The sequence below is a fragment of the Mastigoproctus giganteus genome, chromosome 2 (assembly GCF_048544385.1).
Source record: "Mastigoproctus giganteus isolate SK-2022 chromosome 2, ASM4854438v1, whole genome shotgun sequence".
NCBI classification, from domain to species: Eukaryota; Metazoa; Arthropoda; class Arachnida; order Uropygi; family Thelyphonidae; genus Mastigoproctus; species Mastigoproctus giganteus.
The window spans coordinates 94,992,938-95,011,226 of record NC_143576.1 but is presented as its reverse complement, the minus strand read 5'-3'; the positions used below and the strand labels follow the sequence as shown (position 1 = coordinate 95,011,226).

Sequence of the window (18,289 nt, the reverse complement as noted above, 5' to 3'; positions counted from 1 at the left end):
AAGGATGGTTGAGTGGGAGAAGACAGAGAGTGGTAATCAATGGACACTGCTCTTTGTGAACAAATGTTATTAATGGAGTTACCCAGGGTTCGGTGTTGGGCCCATTGTTGTTCTGTATATTTATCGATGATATTGATGAAGGTATATCAAGCTTAATATCAAAGTTTGCAGATGATACAAAGGGTGGCAGGGTTGTTAACGACAGTAAAGACAGTATGCTCCTCCAAATGGATCTAGATAAGTTGGGAAAATGGGCCGAGAAGTGGCAACTGAAGTTTAACATTCACAAATGTAAAGTACTACATATGGGTAGTAATAACGAAGACAAACATACCAACGGCGTGGTACTACACTCAGGGAAGTGGAAAGTGAAAAAGACATGGGGGGTGTGCAGTCAAATATGAAGTTCTCTGAGCAGTGCAGATAGGCTGCCAGGGCAGGTCTGGAGTCTTGTCAATGATATATAAGAATTTTGCTAGCATGGACAAGTAGGTGAGTATGCTGTTATACAAGGCAATGGTCAGGCCACACCTAGAGTACTGTGTACAGGTGGCCTGGGGGCTTCATTTTTTTATCTTTCACAGTGTCTCCTCAAGGGAACATTGTGGATAAAAAAAAGAAAAGGTTTAATTAGCTTTTTCTTGTTTTTATGTGAAGAGTTCACATTTGTTGGTAGACTTGATTAGTGGGAAAACATGGGAGGATAAATATTATTCGATCTACTGCGATGAAATGAATTGCAATCATGTTCCAAGTGCGAAAATGGAGTAGCAATCAACGTGCTTTTCATCAATGAAAAAAGTACAGTTTTGTAAAAGTAATATTTAATGAGTTATTTTCAAAAATATAAAATAGGCTCTGTCCCATTCTGCACCCTACACCAGACGTAAGATGGGATCATGTTATGCGGTCTTCCCTTATTAAGTTCACAAGATTTCCCACACGTGTTTTTTTTCATCTTGCCTTCTATTAAGCTTAACGACTTTTATGTACTTTCGACTTTATGTACTTTCTTGTGCTTTGAAGATATCAACTATTATTATTAACTCATTATGCATAACAATGAATTCACCCCCACAAGGACTTGAACAGGAAGACTTGATATTAATTATATCCTAAAACTAAATTACCTTATTTAAGTAATGTTTTGGTGTTTGCAGAGTGCAGTTTTCATTTACCACGCTTCTTTCTTCTCCTGGATTTCTTTCAACTAAACAAACGTGACTGCTCTGTTATTTGAAGGTAACAGTAAAGAATGAAAAGACAGAGGAGACTGAAGAGAACGAAAAACAGAACTGTAAAGGATTACCCTGAGTAATACTTTACAGTTCTGTTGGTGAGAAGTGGCTTGACTCGTTTGACACCAGTTACTTTTTCTTTCACAACCAATACAGTGAAAAGAAAGTCTGCAATTTCATTGTTATAGAAACCAACACAACATTCCTTTGACAATGAGTCTTCTATGTTATGAAGGCTCATTGTTAAAATATTTTTCATTGTTTTTGGCTGATGCTGTATAAGCTTGCCTTGCATCGTTTGTCACTGCTAATGCTAATATATCCATATTTTAACAAATAATGTTTTTAGTTTTATGGATTTAGCATATGGATTCGAACTCTTTATCTGTAACCGTGTATACCACCTCAGCCAGACCCGGCTTGAGGTACTGTGACCGATGTCACAGTACCTCAAGTACTACCTCAAGCCGGGTAGCCAAAGGGTTCACGTGTTCAAAGAAACAAACAAATAAAAAAATGTTTTGCTTATTTTTTAATTTATTTTATTTTCTACGTATTTTTCATCTTTTTGGAGTCATGTTTTTATTTAGATTCATTCCTTTAATTAGCATAAATTTTATGGCCCTTCATTCCCCTCACCAACAAGATTGGTGAGTGGAATGAAGGGATCCTTTTACCAAGAGAGGCTTACGTTCTGCAAGGGGCTCACATCTGGTGAGCATGGGCTTGGCACACCCAGGGTCCTGAGCTGAATATCATCATTCTTCTCTTTCTTGGCAATTCCCTTCTACTTCTCTCTCTCTCTCTCTCTCTCTCAGGGTAACTCGGAATTTTTAGCTGGTGCAGCATAAGCCTCAGGCTTCCTTGCACTATATGGCTAGTAATAATAATAAAATAATAAAAAAAAATTGCAGCGGCTGGAGACTAGGCACCTGCGAGGTGATCTGATTGAGGTGTATAAGGCCTTGAATGGGTTGAGCACGCTGAATTCTGATGGGATTCTTCCACTTGTTCAGATTACGAACCTAAGGGGGCATAAATTCAAATTGAGGAAAGACAATTGTAGAATCGATGAGCGGAAATTTGCCTTTAGCCAGCGGTGGTGAATTGCTGGAACAAACTTTCATCTGTCGTTGTGGAAGTTGATAGCTGAAATAAATTCAAGGAGAAACTGGACAAACATTTAGAGGGAATGCTTGCTTTCTTGCATCACATGCCTCTATTATCTGTTATCCTATTTACATATTACTATACCGAGAGCCAGGACCAGCTCAAGGGCATTTATTTATTTATATGGCGACTTTAGGACACATTGACTGATGGTGCTCCCCACCCAATGCAAAGATTTTAATGTTTCAGAATATGAAAGTCAAACAATAAACATATAAGTAAAGAAAACAAAGATTCACAAATAAATTTCTTTTACACTGTTCAGTCTTATAAATATAGCAGTCGAAAATTAAGATGGCAGAAGACCGTTTTGAAATATTGTTTAAAAATATGAAAAATATTGAATTTAAGGTTAAAATTCAGATCTTGGGTACCACTCCATAATTCGACTAAAAGTCAGGAAGAAGGCAGTGATTGGCAGGCGCCATTCACTGTTTTCCCTCGTCCCCTCTCCTCTTAGATTGATATGCCTAGGGTGTTTATCTCCCCACTTGCCACTGTTTTAAAATCTGGAACTCGTTTTCTGATTTTAAAACAGCGGGATGGGCGATAAACACCTTACTTAAGCTAAACATTCCCCTCCTCGACGACACAAAACAATCAGAAACAAAACGACTTCACAATAATCACCCAATCACAGAACTCGACCGTATAATTACTCTGTTCTACGACCACGCCCACTGCGCAGAGACAAGTGGTACCCAAATAATAGATTTTAGCCGAATTTAATATTGTTTTTAACATGTTAACACATGAAACACAGAACATTTTTCTTGCAAGCTTTGTTTTTGGGAGGAGGGGTCAGTGTCTACTAGGCCTTACCATAAAGCCTGCCCTGATTAGCATTAGTTCGGGACGCAAAAAGTAGACTTTACTTTGAGCGGATACTTACCTTAGGACCACAACCAACCGACATATATATCTTTTGACAGGGAGGGAATTGTTATTTTATAATTTTTCTCACTGTCTTCGTTGTGTTAAGGAATTATTCTTGGAGAACATTGGTAAAAACGTACTGATTTTATCATTCCATTCTTATATTGATTTTGCTGGAAAAACAGAATGCATTGCATTCTCCGTTGTGCACTACCTTAGTAATACAGGAAGTCACTGAAGAGCCGGTTTCGTAACGCTGGTCAGTACCGCAGCCTCTTAGTGGTTGCACGAATAAGGAATTTCGCCATATTGTAAACGTCATTCGGAGAAGAGGTCGAAGGAGAGCAGCTATCCTCTGGGATTTTATCATCTGATGTACTGAAAAACAACCGAGTGAGTTTAAAGGGTTAACATTTTGTTAGTATCGTTTTATAGACCTCAGTTTTTCACGCATTTTTCTTCACGTTAGTATATTTTGTTCTTTTCATATATGAGGGAGTAGCCGGTATTTGCTTTCCAAGTTATGCTTGTCGCTAGTCTAGCTTTATTAGCCAACGCCCAGTAGAGCAATGTTCAATTCATTAGTTTATCAGTTCTCACCACCCCAATCAACCAGCTTTTAGCATTAATTCTGTAGCATTATCAATAGAAGATATTTACATTTCCTAATGTCAATGAACTTTCTAACGCTGATTACTCGGGAAAGCTGAGGTGAATCTCTTTAATATTTAGCAGAGATTTAAATCATGCGAAGTTTTTAGATTCTCATGCTTAGATTGTTTTATAATATTTCGCCTGCAGTGATAAAAGTACAGTGTGATTTCATTTGCACGTAGTTAATAATCAACACAGTTTGACAGTCGCGAAACACTGACGTCTCATGTCCCAAGTTGCCTTGTTGGTAATTCAGAGAACCCCAAACGACTAAAGCTAATGACGAGATGAGTAATTTCAGATTTATCTAAGCGCAGTTGCCTGAGGTGTGAGAACCTGGTACCGGCGCACGTTGCTGTCAGTAGTAACCTTTTTTTTTTCTCTTTTTTTTTTTTTTAAGACTGGTACTGGTGAATTAAATAAGAGAGCATAGCAGAAAGGCTCATGAGTAGGTGTTGTTGCAAGGCAATGTAATATGCAATATTTTCTGGAGAAAAGAAAGATATTGTTTAAAATGGTGCACCTTAAAGTTTAATTCTTTATTGTGGGACGAGAAATAATATATATTTAATAACGACAGTGTTATCTGAAAAAAAAATAATTTTCTGACTGCCACAATTTCAGTATACTGCATTGTAATGTGGACAGAATAAAAACTGGGAATATTAAACTTTGGTGCACAAACTACTTTTTGTATATATTGTATTGAAACATTTTATTTTATTGGAAAATTTATTGTTCTCTCTTTTTTTTTTCTAGCCTGATTCCTCTTCTTAATATTTTTCTAATCACTTCTGCTAACAACATTAAAAACTGGGCAGTATTTTCTCTGTCATCTTCTCAGGCCAGTAGCATATCCAGGTATCATCGTAAGGGGGAGTAATGGCAATGAGGTACAGGTATCGTCATAAGGGGGGGGGTGTGGGCATGGGGACCAGGCTTTTGGTTTTTTTTTTTATAGAATTCCTCCTGCGTTCATTTTCTTTAATTTCAAATTTTTGGTTAAGGGGGTCATATGTTCCCCCCCCCCCCCCCCCCCCGACCAACCCTGAATATACCCCTGGCTCAGGTCTTCTCATTAATCAGTCAGTTTCTAGACTTAATAATTATTTCAGGGATTTGGGTTAGAAATCAATCCTAATATATCTATATAGTCACACCAAGAAAAGAAATTCATTTCAAATACTTCCACTGATCGAGACACAAAAATTCAGTTGATATGCATAAGGATTTAGGCGTATTCCATGATTCTAAACTTCTCTTTTCATTCTGCATTAAACAGTTAAAAATCAAATTATAGAAAAAACTTTGGCTTCTCAGACAGAATTTGTTGCACGTGTCAGGTCCTTCCACCCTTCTGAAGTGTTTAACCTTTTAATTCTTTTCTTCCATGTTGTTTTATATCGTTGAAGTCTGGTCAGCAATTACACCTTCCAATCTTAAGAGCTGTAAGTTGAATATCTGATGTTGAGGTGGGATAATTTAAAATGTGGTTTTCTTTATGCTATCTCCAGGTCAGAAATGTATTGCAACTTGATTCCCATTAAACTGAGAGATATTGCATATTTTTGCAAAAATGCTCTAGTTGCATGCCAGGCTTCTTTCATTTGAGATAACATTGGATAGCATCTGTGATGTATAAAACTACACAGAAATCTTCTCTTGTCCCAACTACCAATAGAATATCCTCCCTAGATTATGTGTTTTTCCATATCCTTCCATCAGCCTTGTTAAACAGTTTAATGTTGATCTCATATTTTCTGCTTGGACAAAAAACATAAGAATGAAATTATAACTTATTTACTCTCTCTTTAATATTTTAGCTTCATAGATTTCCTCTAGTGTGTAGTATCATGATTACATATTATTCATTGTAGAAGCATATACAGCATTAAATTTAACTTAATGCTGTATATGAAGTTAAAATGTATATATAACTTGATTGTTAATATATTCTTTGATCATGTTAACCCCTTCGGATACTTTGTGTCTGCTCACATTGTAACATATCTTCGTATAAATAAACAAACATTGATTTATTATTGGAAATTTTGCTGGAAAAGTATATTTTTGCAAATTACATTTCCATTAAAATTATAATTAATGATGTAGGTTAAAATTGGAGAAAATATTGAGTGCATATTAAAATTCACAGACATTTCAATTGATATTTTATTATTTAAATTAAAGGGAAGTGGTGACTAGAGTGCAACAGCATGCCCACTGCAGGATTTTAAGAGAGTTTTGTCAGATAAAAGGGTCACATCAAGGCCCAACATCTGTGAATAGCGTAGGGAAAATGTTTGCAGAAACAGATTTGCTACACTCATGTGAAAAACTTATTCTAGAACACAAGACAGAGGATATGACTTGATCCGTAACTAGTTATGGGAAAATTTGAAATTTCTCCCTGTGTACAAAAATATGAAAAATTAGCAAAAAATAATTCCAAGTAGTTAATTTTTTTGATGCCACCTATATCTTCAGTCTTTTCTGAATACAACTGTAAATAATCCTTATTCTATAGTAAAAATATATATTTTTAAGTAATTTTTGAAAATTAAAACTCCTTGTCAGCAAGTGAATACAAATTTAATTGTGCCCTTCAGTGTATGCTTTGACCAGATAAGAGCATGCCAGTAACAGGAGTGCTCGCTGCATGAAACATTAAGTGTGTGTATCAACAGTTTCGTTCTGGATGATGCATTAATGTCATGAAGCCAGTGAGTGTGCTGGCAATAACTCAACGTAACATATGTCAATCAATCAGCATGTGCATATAATTAGGTGCCCTCGTGTGTAGCACAGTTGGTAGGATTGTTGTCCTCTCCACACTGGGTGGAAATGACCGAGTTTGAGTCCTGTTGATCGATCATGTGGGGAATTTTTACAGGCCTTTTCACAACGTGGCTGAGTTAGTCAGTCTCAGGCAAGGATAGCATGGTTTTTTATCCTGTAAACTTGGGTTTTTTTGTCCAGCAAAACAGAAAATTGATCTCAGAACATACGCAATTTACAGACAATATACATGGAGCAACATGGTCTTAGTTGCCGATGCTCCTAAAATCCAACAACAACAACGTATAATTAGGTTTAACTTAATTGTGAATTTTTCATAATTGTACAATAATTAACAAGACATTTCCACAATTTACTGCAGTGAATTAAGAGAAAACTGTTTCAAAAATAGCTATTAGGAGTTTCAGTTGTGTAGACAGAATAGATGAATCACAAATTGCTGAAATATTGTCAGGGTCGAATTGATCCCAAGTAACTGATTCCTGGTTAAAGTAGAAGGATGCACTGATGAATATACACAGTGCTAGCAATGCCTAGTGTGGATTTTGTTTGGCTTCTCTCATGGGCCAAAAGATTGTGTGATGGATGCTTTATCTGAAGATGATTGCCCATGCTTATTATTTCTTCCTAGCAATATGGGATTCAAATAAATTTTCATTGCAGGCATTTGCCTGGACAGAAATTGAAGCTTTATATGGAGAGAAGAATCTCATTTCTGTTTGAAAAGAAATAGTAATATCCACAACTGCAGAATTTGAACAAAGAACAATTCCTGTGTGATTCTTTTGCACTATCTTAAAATCACTGTGGAATGAACTTATCATTCTCACAGTATTCAGGTTTATCCTGTGTAATTTGAAAATTAGTCTTGTGAAAAAATACTTGAAAACAGACAGTACGAGATAACAAGATAAAGACCATATGAATTGGTGCACTGTGATCAAAGTAGTCAATGCACCATATGGAAGCAAAACAAAAAAAAAATATATATATATTTTGGATTAATGCTCTTAACATTCTGTGTAAATGTTGATCACTACTACTCAGTTTTGGCTAACTCCATTTTGCTTCTGTCACCGTGTAAATGCTTTGTGATGACTGTTTTCATGCAAGAAGCCACATGATTATATTAGAACCCGCGTTGCTCAACTTCTTTCTAGTTGCAGTTCATTTCATAAACTCAAACACAAACAAAAGCAGCATGAGTTGCAGTGTATAAAGATATACTGAGGGATTTTAAACAAAAGGCACAAATATTCAAGAGATAACATATATTAAATTTAGCATAAATAATGTAACATAGAAGTGTTCTCAGAAGGTCGGAAGTCCAACTCCTGACCTCACAGAGTTCTTCAGTCAAAATGGTAATTGTTTTTAAGAACTTCTTGGTGACAAAATATGGCTCTATCACAAAGAACCGATGACCAAACAGTCCTCAGTGGAGGTGTTCCAGTTTAGAACATGTGAGACGTTCTCACCAAAATCTGTCTGCCACAATTTATATGGCACTTTTCATAGTTAGAAAGGCATTACCCTGTCATGTTTAGTGCTATGATGAATGGAGAAGCCTGTGATATACTCTATGTTAAAAATTTTCCTTGCTAACTCTGAAAAAAAAAAAAGAAAAAAACATTATTGCATGATGAGACATGTCACCTTCATCAAGTAATGCTTGGCTATATATTTTTTAAACTTGCCTTTTCAAAAGCAGAAGTTGGTGCTGAAGTTTTTCCTTCACGATCCCTGTCCTGATTTGGCACCATGTTTGTATCCATGGCTGAAAAGGGAGCTAAAGTTAACCACTTTCTTGATATGTTCAACTTTGTGCTGGCCGTGTTACGAGTATAAATTCACACACTGTGGGATCAAGCCCCTATATATATCCACAAAATGCACAGCCCATTATTAATTGTTCTGCTGGTAAATTAGCTGCCAAAAAAAAAAAAAAAAAAAAACAGTTACAATGATAATGTAAACTATTCTGGCCTAGACCATCCTGACTGTATATGGAAAAAATTTATTTATTCATGTCATAATAATGGCACTGTGAAACACATCAACTGGAGGCTTTCGTCCAGAATCTAATAACTGGATGGAGCATTGGGAGAAATGGATATGTATTCAAGAGATAACTTGGAGAAAAATAAGTTGCTGCTGATCACTGGTGATGATGACTATAACTGTGACTGCATAAATTAAATTACATGCTAATATGGTCACTATAACCAAGTGGTCAAGCACGAGGGTATAGAAGTGCATGCACTTGAGCAACCATGGTTCAAGTCTGCATGACTACTAAATGTTGTGGTGTTTTTGTATTCTCTCTCTCTCTCTCTATCTTGTGCGATTTTCCTTGACCTTATGAAGTTACCCCAGAGTATAAACAGAAAATTTATTTATTTATATTCATACAGATAGTCGATTCTTACTTAACTTTGTTTCATTATAACATTTTGCCATTGGGAATTTTATTTTTGCTTAGTATTGCAACATTTTTTATTATAACATTGCCAGTAGCCAGCAGATGACAAAGTAATTTTCTGAAGTGCATATGATCATGTAGGTAATGTCAGGTTGCTTATATCAGTATGCTTAGAATCTACATAGCATTCACTTGTTTTTTTTTTTCTTGCCACCTAATTGTACATTTAGCATACTCTGCATATAGTGTATTATGTTTTTCTACCTTTAATGAACATACGAGGTGCAGCAATAAAGTTCTCAGACTGGCCAATAAAAAGAACACAGAAGTGAAGGAGCATGTGTTCTGCTTCTCTAATTCTTTGTATTGTTTTTGTTGGCTCTCCATGCGTGCATTTCTACAAGATTTGAGATAAATGTCAATGGTTATATGTTAGCTTTAGAAAGTTTGATTTGATAAAGGTGTTTGTCTTTGAAAGCTGACCTGCGTTTTTAATGTTTTTTATTTTTTTAAATTTTACATAAGCTCAGGGTTGAACTGTCAGATTTTGGCTCTAGGGACTCCCAACAGTTTTAGTCCCATCAGAATTGCTTAGGTCATGACTATTGTCGATGGCTCAAATTTGCTTCTTCATAAGCTAGGGGTTTTATTTTTTAAGTCTGTTTATGAGATGTGGCAATAAAGTTCCCTGATTAGTGCAATAAAAAGAATACAAAGTGAAGGTGCTCAAAAACGATTTTATTTTTATTCAAATATTCATCACCAGATTGAATGCACTTATTACAACATTGTTCTAAAAGTTTCTGTAAAGAGTCAGCAAACGTGTCCAAAGAGATAATGTTCGATTTGGCAGTTACACTTTTCCTTATGTCATAAACATTCTGAAATGTCTTTCCTTTGAGGGCTGTTTTCACTTTCGGAAAGAGAAAGAAGTATGCCAGTGCAAAATTGGAGAGTAGGGTGGATGGTTGCTCTGTACAATGCCATGTTTCTTTAGATGTGTCTTCACAAGAAACAAGTAATGGGTGGGGCTGTTCTCTCAAAATTGTGTCCTCATCTGGGAAATACACTTCAATAATCTTTGAAGCATTTGTATGTAGAACACAGCATTGACTCTCTTCCCTTCAGGTGCACGTTCCTTGTGAATCACACCCTGTTTGTCGAAAAACACGATCAGCATTGTCTTGATCATGGACTTCTGTAAACAAAACGTTTTGGGCCTCGATGTTGATTTTTAAGTCCAGTACATTCTCTGATGCTTCGTATGTGGTCATACTGAAACACCCAACACTTATCTCCAGTGTCAATACGCTCAAAGAAATTAGAATTGTCTTGACAAGTCTGGATGAAGTCTTCGCATTATGACACTGAGCATTACTGTTGGAAATATAAAGATTTAATTGTTGAATTTAACTTATTACTGATGATTTTTTGTTCTATTACTACTAATAATATTCAGAAATGTATTTAAAATGAAATTTATTTTCTTGCCATTAACAATAAAAAAGAGTTAATTTAGTCTCTTTTTTGAGGAACTATAAATTCACTAACGTTGGTTGCTTAAATTTATTTTGTAAATGTTGAGGAATGAGATCTGATTTGAGACATGAGACCTAACTTTCCAATATGGTCTAGTGGTTATGATACCTGGCTCTTATCCAGGAGGCCAGAGTGATTCTCGGTGTCAGTAATCTCTGTTTGGTCATTGAGGCTGTCACAGGCACGACAAGCTGGGCTTGCTACCTAGGAGTCTAAAACACTGATGGAAACACTGATTCAGGTGACACTTGTGTCATGTGGACCGAATTTCGGAGTTCACTCTGATTATGAGACATCCAAATTGTCTGCTTGCACCTTCACATTGTTGGAACTGTTAGCAACCCTGGGTATAATCCCCATGTGCAGGTCTTGAAATAAAGCACTTAGTATACTGAAGGTGACCACTTAGGTTTGAACCAACATAAGCAGGGGTTGAGGTGTGGCATCCACACCACACAGAGGAATGCCACCTCTGCCGTGTCACAAGGCAATACTAGGTGATAGATGACTCATCAACTGGTGCAATAATACCACTTTGCTTATTGGAGACTTGAAGTGGTGAAGCCCATGTTCAATTTTCAGAGAAAAGCTCCATCAACTCCCATCTCTTCCATCATGCAATATGATTGATGTCTTTTGAAGTTACGATGGGCATCATGTTGAGATCTAATCTTCCTTCCATTTCGAGGGTACAGGTGTCTAAAATGGTGTGTGTAGACCGGTCGCCAGATAGTCCATTGGACTGAACCTACTAGTAACTCTGTAGGAGGCATATGAATCAGCTAGTGTATAATCTCATTTCTACTTTTCTAGATAGTGACTGGAGGGAGTATATGCGAGGGGGGGGGGGCATTGTTGAGGAGATGGCGTATATTCTTGCTGAATGTCTGCCACATCCAAAAATTTCATTAGTTCATACATGTCCTCCCCACTTTTTCTTACTACTGAATATATCATGAATAGTCAAACTAATAGAACAAACTTATTTGTGAAAAGCTCTAAACATCCCAAACAGTTCTCATTTATTTCACAAAAATACATGATTTCAGTTCCAATCTCAATGATATCCATTTCCACTTACAGTCTACAAAGCCCCACTTACTCTTTCTGGCAGAATCCCAATTATTGGACACTGCTCGTCTCAGTTCTCCCAGTTATTTGCTGTGTGATTCCTTTCATTTCAAATGTGGTCCTTGTACACATGTTTACTTTGATATTCCCTGTCAGAGACTTAATAATTTGAAAAATCTCCTCTTTTTGATCTTCTCTGGCTTAAAATGTCTATACCCCATTCTGTAAAATTCATCTGTTGCCTCTATCGTTCTTCCATCTGCACTAATCACTTTGAACTTTTTGACTTCCCTTCTTTGAAACTTGACTTTCTCCAGTCCAACTTTCTTAACAGTGAGATAATTTTCCTTCCTTGGTAATTTTAATGTTCATAACTCACCTGGCTTCCATTTTCTAGTCACACGGACTGGCTGTTCGAGATGCTGAGGCTTTTGCAGTTACTAATAGCCTCGCTCAGATTGTTTGTTTACCTAACAGACAATCCTAACAATCCTAAACACTTGATCTTTTTCTTATGAACAATCCTTCCGAGTACATGTGTCTTCTCCAGTGGAGCCTTTTTCTTGTGGCCATTTTCAATCTTGAGTTTTTTGGCATTAAAAGAATGCAAAATGGGATGATCTGTGGGTGAGATTTCTATTCTTCTTTTCCTTGGTTGGATTACTGTTTTAACTGATGTTAGTTTTTGCCCATATCATATTAGTGAAATAATTCTAGTAGGAATGAAATTCTTTATTCCACACTCCACTTTAAGATCTCTTCCTTTATCTAAACCATGGTTTTCCAATAAGTGCACTATGGTTCTTCAAGATAAGTATGTAGCATATTGAAATTTGCTTGTGTCCAAATCTCCAAGTTCATTTTCTGCATATAACAAAGCTTGCCAACAACAGTAAACCAGTTGTTAATCAGTCCCAAGAAAGCAAGCTTATGGAGCATCAGCCAAAAAAAAAAAAAAAAAAAAAAAAAAATCTTCCCATTTCACCCATCCGATCACTCCAAATGTTTGTCTAGTTAAGCCTTAAATTTATTTAAACTGTCACTTCCACAACAGATGGAAGTCTGTTCCAGCAATCAACTACCCGCTGGCTAAAGGCAAACTTCCGCACATCAATTCTACATCTGTCTTTCCTCAATTTGAATCTATGCCCCCTCAGGTTCTTAATCTCAGCAAGTGGAAGTATCCCATCAGCATTGAGCCTGCTCAAACCATTCAAGACCTTGTACACCTCAATCAGATTACCTTGCAGGTGCCTAGTCTCCACATGCTGCAACTTACAGAATTTAAGCCTCTCCTAGTAAGAGAACCCCTTTGTTCCTCTCACCAATCTTGTTGCTCTTCTCTGTACTCGTTCTAGCAACTCTACATCTTTCCTAAAATGAGGCCTCCAGATCTGTATGTAGTACTCAAGGTATGGCCTGGCCATTGCCTTATACAAAGGTATAACACCTCCTCGTCTCTGCTAGCAAAATTCCTATGTATCATTAACAAAACTCCATGACCTGCTCTGGCAGCCCGTCTGCACTGCTCAGAAAACTTCATATCTGACTGCACAATTACCCTCTTAGGTCTTTTTCATTCTCCACCTCCCTGAGTGTAGTACCACACAGTTGGTACATTTCTCTTGGGTTACTGCTACCCATATGCAGTACAGGCAACCCCCGTATAACATGGTAATTCTAAAATGCGGTTTTACTCTAACATGATTGATAAATTGCGGCAATCCTCGCATAACACAGTACTTGTATAACACGGTTTCGCTCTAACACGGTTAGAGAATTTCGACAAATCTAGCATAACAGGGTATTTTTGATATTTTGTGCAGGGAAAACCCTACTATTATGTTGGATGTAATTTTTCAACATTTCCACTCTTTTTGAATCCCCACTTTTGATGCATTAGTAAAAAAAATTATTGAGAAATCTCTGTATTTTATTTTGTTGGGAAATCCCTGTTGTGTTCTGTGCTATTGAACTCGTGGAAAAATCTAGATTTCAAAGTTTTATTACTATTGGATAGCACGCCAGGCCATTCAAAAGATTTAAGTCATCCAAATGTTGAAGTTATGTTCCTGCCACCACAGTTGTACTAGGTTAATACAACTTCTTTCATTCAGCCATTATATCACGGCATTATATCCACCTTTAAAACTCATTACATCAGAAAAATTGTTACAATGGATTTTGGAAAAAATTTATTCCGAATCTATTGAAGTAATAGATTCATGGAAACATTTCTCATTTGTGAACTGTAGAATCACTCAAAGAAGTAAAACCGTCAGTGTTGATTGTGTGTGGAAAATTTTTCCACATGCATTTAACGTTCGACCATATTTCCTGAATGAACTGACTCTGTTCATTCAGGAAATATGGTCGAACTGGCAGAAAACAGAATCTGTGTGATAGTAGAACTTGCTACTTAAGCCCTTGTGGATAGCACAGTTGATAGAATTGCCCTCCCCCCCACGCGAGGTGGAAAAGACCTGAGTTCGAATCCCGTCAATGACAGGGGGGGGAATTTTTATGTCTTTCTCACAACATGGCTGAGTTAGTTGGGCTCAGGCGAGGGTGCATGGTTTTTTCTCCTGGAAACTCGCGTTTTTCGTCCATCAAAACAGAAAATCGACTTCAGGACACACGCAATTTATAGACAATATACACAGAGAAATATGGCCTTAGTCGCTGATGCTCCTAAAAAAATATATGATTACTGAAGATGTTCAAGAATTACTGGTAGAAAAAGAGGCTGGTGAAGCGGATTTGGTGGAAAATGGCATCAGAGGGGTCAAACCGAATCAATTCAGAGTATGATAGTGCAGATGAAAATTCTAAACTTCCAAATTTTACACTAAAAAGCATACGGGAAGGCATAAAGTTAGCCGAGCAATTAGAATGTTATTTTTTGAATGCAGATTCTTGAATGAAAGGAGCCCAAAGTTCAAAAGGGAGCTTCAAAAATGCTTAGTTTCATACGATGAAATTCACAAAGATTTATCAAGCAAAAGCAAACAAAACCAGATTACTGATTTTTTAAAGAGAGGGGAAGATACACGAAATTTAGAATGGTATATTTTTGTTAGTTTTGTTAACATTTTATTAACGAAATAGTGTATTTTTTTTAGCTTTTGGAATGTAACCCCCTCCTTTTGTACTTTTTCTTAGTCCCATATAACATGGTTTCTCACAACATGACATTTTATAGGAACCTAACTACTGTGTTATACCGAGGGTTACTTTGCATTTGTCAATATTAAACTTCAGTCGCCACTTCTCAGCCCATCTACCTAACTTTTCTAGATCCTGTTGCAGTAGCATACTGTCTTTACTATCATTAACAACCTTGCCAAACTTTGTATCATCTGCAAACTTGGACATTAAGCCTTATATACCTTCATCGATAAGCCTTATATACCTTCATCGATATCATTAATAAATACACAAAACAACAATGGGCCCAGCACCGAACCCTGGGGAACTCCACTAATAACATTAGTCCACATAGTGCAGTGTCCATTTATTACCACTCTCTGCAGTCTCCCACTCAATCATCCCTTTGTCCATTGCAGCAACTTGCCCTTAATGCTGTGCCATTCCAATTTGTACTGCAGTCTTCCATGTGCAACAGTATCAAAAGCTTTCCTGAAATCCAAGTGTATGGTATCAAAATTATTTTTTGCATCCAGTTCCTTTGTGGCCACGTCATAGTATCCAGTCAAATTGGTCAGACAAGACTTCCCCTTAACAAACCCATGCTGTGTCTGAACTATTGTTTTGAACAGGATAAGAATAGAAAACTTGCTTTTTGTCCAAATGCTATAGTAGTATTCTAGTCTCTTGCTAAAGCTATTGGCTGCAACTTCTCTCCCTCTCTATTTCTATCTCTTAAAACCCAGTGGTTCTATTTCCACTTTCCACCTCAGCTAAAGAAAAAGCCAACCTGCTAGTATCCTACTTTTCTTCTAACTCTTGTATCATTGAGCTTGGTAAACTACCTCCTACCATTCCCAGTACACAGCATTCAGTGCCTCCTGTGGTCTTTCATCAAAAGGATGTCAGAAGAATTTTGAACAGTCTTGATGCCAAAACAGCGACCGGTCCCAATGGTATTTTTTCACTTCTTCTCAAAACCTGTGTTCCCAAGCTTACTCCTGTTCTGGTTTGCCTTTTTACACTTTATTATTCCACTGGTGTTTTCTCTTCTGCTTGGAAATTTGCTCATACCAGCCAGTTCCCAAAAAGGGTGGCAAATCCCTCCCATCCAGTTTTTGTCCCATTGCACTTACTTTACTCTTTCTAAAGTAATGGAGAAATCCATTAACTTCCAAACTATCTAGAAACCTTCCATGTGGTCAATGATTGCTAGAATGGATTCTGTTACTGTCAATCCACTGGTGATATACTGGCATTAGCATTAGTAGAGGCATTTGATGCAAGAAAGCAAGCTTATGCAGCATCAGCCAAAAAAAAAAAAAAAAAAATAATAATAAATAAAAAATAACCACTTCCACTTCACCCCTCTGTTCGTTCGAAATACCTGTCCAGCTGAGCCTTAAATTTATTTAGTCTATCAACTTCCACGACAAGGGATGGAAGTCTATTCCACCAACCAACCACCCGCTGGCTAAAGGCAAATTTCTTCACGTCTATCCTACATCTGTCTTTTCTCAATTTGAATTTATGCCCTCTCAGGTGATTATTCTGAGCAAGAGGAAGAATCCCATCAGCATTGAGCATGCTCAAACCATTCAAGGCTTTATACACCTCTATCAGATCACCTCGCTAGTGCCTAGTCCCCAGACACTGTAATTTGCAAAACTTAAGCCTTTCTTCGTAAGAGCACCCCTTTGTTCCATTCACTAATCTTGTTGCCCTTCTCTGTACTCGTTCCAGCATCTCTACATCCTTCTTGAAATGAGGCCTCCAGACCTGTATACAGTACTCTAGGTTTGGCCTGACCATTGCCTTATACAAGGGAATAATCACCTCCTTATCCCTGCTAGAAAAATTCCTCTATATCATCGACAATACACCATGAGCTACTCTTGCAGCCCGTCTGCACTGCTTAGAAAACTTCATATCTGCCTGCACAATTACCCCCAGTTCCTTTTCATTCGCTACCACTGTCAGTGTAGTACCACAGAGTTGATACGTTGCTCTGGGGTTGCTGTTTCCCATATGTAGTACTTTACATTTGTCAATGTTAAACTTCATTTGCCACCTCTCAGCCCATCTGCTCAACCTTTCCAGATCCTGTTGCAGTAGCATAGTGTCAGTAGTGTCCTTGACAACCCTGCCAACCTTCGTATCGTCTGCAAACTTGGACATTAAGCTTGATATACCATCATCAATATCATTTATAAATACAGAAAACAATAATGGACCCAATACTGAACCCTGAGGGACTCCACTAATAACATTAGTCCACGATGAGCAGTGTCCATTAATTACCACTCTGTCTTCTCCCCCTCAACCATCCCTTTATCCATAGCAGCAATTTGCCTCCAATGCCACACTGCTCCAATTTGTGCAGCAGTCTACCATGTGCAACAGTATCAAAAGCCTTTCTAAGATCCAAGTATATAATATCAAAGTTATTCCCTGCATCCAGTTCTTTTGTGACTGCATCATAGTATCCAATCAAATTGGTCAGGCAAGACTTCCTTTTAACAAAACCATGCTGTGTCTGAGCTATAACTGAAGTCTTATCTAGATGATCCTGCAGTGCTTCTTTAACCAGTGCCTCCATTAATTTTCCAGAAACAGAAGTTAAACTAACAGGTCTATAATTACTTGTGTCGCCCTTTGATCCTCCTTTGTGAATTGGGGTCACATTTGCACATCTCCAGTCCATGGGTACTTCCCCTGAGTCCAAGGAAGCTCTCATAATTATGGCTAAGGGTTTGCTTACTTCCTTTGTTGCCTCCTTTTATATAACTGGATAGATCCCATCCACCCCGGAGTGCCTCTTTTATGTTTATCTTCAACAATTTCCCCTCCACTTTCCTCTCATGTTACCAGGGGCTCACATCTGGTGAGTATGGGCTTGGCACACCCAGGGTTCTGAGCTGGATATCATCATTCTTCTCTTTCTTGATGATTCCTTTCTACTTATGACTCCCTCTCTCTCTCTCTCTCAGGGTAACTCGGGAATTTTGTTTTTGCTGGTGCAGCATAAGCTTCAGGCTTCCTTGCACCACATGGCTAATAATAATAATTACAAAATCATCCAGCTCACTGCCAGAGTTTAACTCACCTCTGGCATTTCCCTCCCTGAATAACTCCTCATGGGTGAATGTAGATGCAAAATACTCATTTAGTTTGTTAGCCACCTGAGCAGGATCGTCAACAGTTGAACCATCAATATCCAGTGGACCAATTTGATCCCTTTCCTTCTAGAGTTTAGATAGGTAAACAACTCTGTTGTTTTTCTTCGCATCCTTTGCCAAGGATTTCTCATAATCTGCCTTTGCCTGCCTAATCTCCTTTGTGACTTGGTTACAGACCAGCTTATATCTCTCAT

General features: G+C 37.5%; 1 protein-coding gene across 1 annotated transcript in view; it reads left to right on the top strand.

The window, feature by feature from the left end:
• Positions 1-3,518: 3,518 nt before the first annotated feature.
• Positions 3,519-18,289, top strand: part of LOC150089433 (spectrin alpha chain-like) — a 579,218-nt gene continuing 564,447 nt past the window's right edge. The window contains 1 exon segment of the mRNA XM_090389473.1: positions 3,519-3,677. The gene's annotated coding sequence lies outside the window, so the exon portion shown is untranslated.